This window comes from Macrobrachium nipponense, chromosome 31 (genome assembly GCF_015104395.2).
Source record: "Macrobrachium nipponense isolate FS-2020 chromosome 31, ASM1510439v2, whole genome shotgun sequence".
In the NCBI taxonomy this organism is placed as follows: domain Eukaryota; kingdom Metazoa; phylum Arthropoda; class Malacostraca; order Decapoda; family Palaemonidae; genus Macrobrachium; species Macrobrachium nipponense.
In genome coordinates, this window is record NC_061093.1 from 67,726,755 (window position 1) to 67,731,754 (window position 5,000).

Sequence of the window (5,000 nt, forward strand, 5' to 3'; positions counted from 1 at the left end):
GAAAAGAGTGAGAAAAACATTTTATTCAACTATTGGCAAACTTGAATTTAGTAAGCATAACATTCTAAAATTACCCTATGATGAAAGGTTTTTAGATATTCCTAGAATTTTAAAGCTTTTTAACATAAATGTTTGTTTTCAGTAATATTAATGTCCAGAGTTAGTAATAAAAAATTCTCCTAAAAATCTTCCAGGCTGCATATATGAAATTCCGTGTAAAAAGTTGTGGTAAAGTCTATTATGGACAGACCAGTAAATCTCTTTTACAACGTCTCGAACAACACCAATATTCTGTGAGAACTGGGCAAATATCGAATGCATTATTCGTACATATGAGAGATTTAGATCATGCTATTTACTGGAGTCAAGCAAGAACCTTAATCTTATGTAATGACACAGTTTAAAGAAATATCATTGAATCTTGTTTCATCAAGTAAAATAATAGAAATGTTCTAGATTTAAGTCTTGGTTTATTTAAACTGAAGCTTTCATAATGAAAAAAGTTGTGGAGAGTTTATAAGCAATAAAAAATTAATATAGTTTTTACATGTTTTGGACTGTAAAAGATACTTTGTAATTTCGGTTAGGGTCAAATCTGTTTAGGTTTGTGACCGTGTGATATCCGATAATCATGGATTATCCTCTTTTAATTTATACCCTTTGACAATTAACCATCTGGTATTCTTGATCTTGTTGTGTACCTGAGACCTTTCTCTCCAATTGTATTTCATTAGCTCCTTGGCAATGTCTTAGTAAAGACGAAAGCGCTTGGATTTCTGACTATCATTTTCCTGTGGTATTCGCTTCCTATATATATATATATTAATATATATATATATATATATATATATATATATATATATATATATATATATATATATATATATCATATGCATATATATATATATATATATATATATATATATATATATATATATATATATATATATATATATATATATATATATATATATATATATATATATATATATATATATATATATATATATATATATATATATATATATATATATATATATATATATATATATATATATATATATATATGTGTGTGTGTGCAGTATATATGCAGTATATATGGGATTGGTTTTTTCCTTTAATTTCCTAAAACAAAACTTCTGTAAGTCTAATCGTGGCGTACAAAGAAACAAGATTTTTTTTTATTTTGTTTTTGGTAACGAATCTCATTGTATCGTCTCTGGTTCGACCTTGATTCAAGCTTCATAACCAAAAAATGGTTCGTGAGATGGGAAGGGATGGTAATTTTCTATTCCAAGGCGCTCCTGGGAGTGCCAACTGACTTAAGAATCCTTGCCCATATTTTACTTCTGTCCCTTCTCCGAGGGAAAGCGTCTATTGCATAATAACCAATGCCTTTAATATCGTTGTAGTTGGATGCAAAGTAATTTTGGTTTCTTCTGCAAAGACGTCCCTACTACTGGCATCTTTGAAATTTAGTTCTCCGGTAAGCAGGAAAGTAGTTAACTCAAAGAGGCACAATATATAAAGAGAATCACCTCGTGAATATTCAGGAACACTTTTTTATTCACTAAACAGGAGATTTCTCCATTCCTTGAGTAGGAAAGTGCGTCTCTGAATTTTAATGCGTTCTTCTTTTTATTCAAGGTTACCGTAGCTGTAAGAGATTTTAACATTTTATTTTATTTTAAACAGGACTGGAACGATTCTTTCTGCAATTTTTCTAAATAAATTATGAAGGAAATTTGGACTCTCATGTATATTCTATGGCTAGGAAAACATGTAAATTTACAAAAGTCATATATATTCTATGGCTAGGAAATATTTAGATTTATTAAAGTATCTACGTAGTATCTACAAAGATCTAAAACATTTTTGGCATTTCATTACGCTTATTTCATTTGCTTCGTAGTCGATCAGAAGTGTCGGTTTTACTAAGGTCGTCCTAGTCCTTTCTAATAATTGTGAAGTTAATCTGTTCATCAATGTATACATTAACTCGTAATGAGAAGAATTTCTCACGATCCAAAAATAGAATTTATTTTGAAATTGTAGTATAGATCACTCATCACGTGATCTACCTAAATTCTGGAAGGTCATTTGTCTTACAATATTTGCATCGGTAGCTTTTATTTATTTATTTATTTTTTTTGCATCTGTAGCCCTTTTTCAGCTTTTTGCACTGTAGCCTTTTTTTTTTGTTTTTTTTTAACTTTTCTAAGTTTTTTTTATCTCTAGCTTTTTTAATGTTTCATCTGTAGCCATTGCTAAGTATTTCATCTGTAACCTCTCTCTCTTTTTTTTTTTTTACTATTTACATCTGAGGCCTTTTTATAACTTTTGCTTATGTAAACATTTTCAATACTTAACATCTGTAGTTTTTCAGAGGCCAAAATATTTGGAAGTATATACACTAGTTTTTGCCATAAATGTGCTGCCATCATTATCTTTTGCGTCATACTTCAAGAAATTATTTCCAAATTACTAACCGTTAAGACTACTCATTTGCCCAAATATACATAATGTCAAAGAACCTTCATTTGATATACGGCTCTTTAATATATGTCCCTGGTACTAACACACAAAAAAACTGTCATAAACATCAAGGTTTGCCTTTAAAAATTAATGTTTTACTTTCTTTTCCCTTTGACACGGGTAAAATGGTAGCTCCGGGTGATATGAGAATTTGTTTATTTTACATTTAATGAGTTTCTTCCCATCGTTATCCCTTCGTTAAGGGGTCAGTTGCTTGAAGCGCCTTCTCCACTGCCTTCTACTAAAAGGCACCATCCTCCACCAAACCTCTTCTCTCCATATCTTCCTTCACTTTATCTCGCCATCTAATTCTCTACTTCCCTCTCGATCTTCTTCTCTAACAGGTTCCTTTCAACCCCTCTTCACTCCCTCCTCGTCATCCCTCCTCAACACATGCCCATACCATCTCAATCGTGGCTCATCTTATCACCTCTGTAATCTTTACCAAGCCTGCCTTCTCCGTACTTCATCTTTTTCCAACTCTCAAACAGCGATATCCCCATAATCCACCTCAGCATTCTCATCTCTGTTCTCTCAAGCTTTACTTCTATTGACGCACGTCGCTTACAAGGGCCCCTCCCTACAGCATTCATAGTTTTCTGAATTTGGCAAAAGCGATTTTTATGACCGAATGCCCTTGCTGTCATCAACCACAGTTATTGACTGCCCGTGTAAAAATTCTTTATTCCAGTGTAATTCACCATGATATCGTGAGATAGAATTCTGTAATTTAATCCATTTGAGATTTACTGTGCTCATTAAATTGCTCTACATTATTGAACAACTTTCTCAACAGTCTCATTAGCTAACACATAATCATCGCCGGTGATAAGAGACTACCATACACACTAAAGTAAGTCATGCTTTTGGTGAAATCATATATTGATCTGATGCCGTATTTTCTCAAAATATTTAGAATAATTTATGAGATTAACCAGGTGAATACGAGAGTGGGTGAGCCTCGATTTAATATAAATGAGGGAAGCTATAAATTAAACTAACATTATTCTGTCGCATTAGGAGTGATTAACTGAAACTGTATTCAGTAATTGTTCATTAATAATTTGCAATATGATGTAATGGGTCGTTATTTTCAGAGCTGGTACGTGTCCAATGAAATACACATTAAAATACACCTCTTACGTAGATTTATAAATTATAAGTATTATCATGACGTGCATAACTATAATTCAGTTCCATTTCCTTACAGGATTTACTAATTTTGCAACATAATGACGAAACTGTAAAAATAAGCATGATAAAACTTCCCTCTACAAGGCTAGATATCACCTGATTAAATTCACCAGTTGAAACAAATGTCAAACTATTATTCTATGAACTTATTCCGGATTTGAAGCATCTTTATCATTACTTGCAACCGCTGAATTTGCAGTGTGTTATGATTTTGCAAATAATACTTTTTTAAAAAAGTATTTTCATCGTGAGTGCTGAAAAGAATCATGAGTTATGCTATTATGCGACACGAAACTTGGAACAACAAATAGTTCCAAAGACGATTATAGCGAGAAGCTTTAATCATATTAACGATTAGCATATATAAGTGATTTGTAAATTAATTGACTCAAAATACTCACCATCTCTTAAGTAGTTTTTTTTTAATTTCTTCTAGACTTATATTTAACATCTTGCAATGTAGCACAAGAATTTATAAATCAGGAAATTTTTATTTTCGTTGACAAATGCAATTACATTAGTTTTAACCATTTTTATACGAAATCCTATTTATCTGATCCAGTGTCCAACAAGAGCCTCTCATAAAATTACTTCATAGGTTTTAATATATAAAGGTATGCTATTAATATATCAATATGAGATACGAATTACGATTTAGGGCCCATCAATTCTTTGCAATAATTAAATGTTCAGAATACAGTACTATTTACAGAAAGATATGAAACTCAAATTTATTTATATTAGTTTCAATATGTTAAAAAATCACTTATCAAAAAGAGACAATCATTGAAATCGTGTTCCAATTATCTTCAAATAATAAAATATATTGTTGAATTAGGGGGACAGTGGCAGAAATAGCACAGAGGGAATAATTATCTGGTGCCATTCAATTAATTACGGCTAATCAATGGGTGCCCGTCTCCCCATAATCCGTGTTAATGACCCGTCACAGTGACAAATGTCATTATTCTCCTTATGACTTTGATAATTGAAAAGGACGATAACAGGGACTTCGTTATGTCGTTCTTTGGTGGTCCATTTATGACATGCCTGTTAGGCTGTCCTTAAAAAAATTCGAATTAATATTTTCTCATTATCAGAGATGAATAGAATTTACAGAAATAATAATAATAATAATAATAATAATAATATAATAATAATAATAATAATATAATAATAATAATAATGATAACTCTATATATATGTAATATATATATATATATATATATATATATATATATATATATATATATATATATATATATATATAT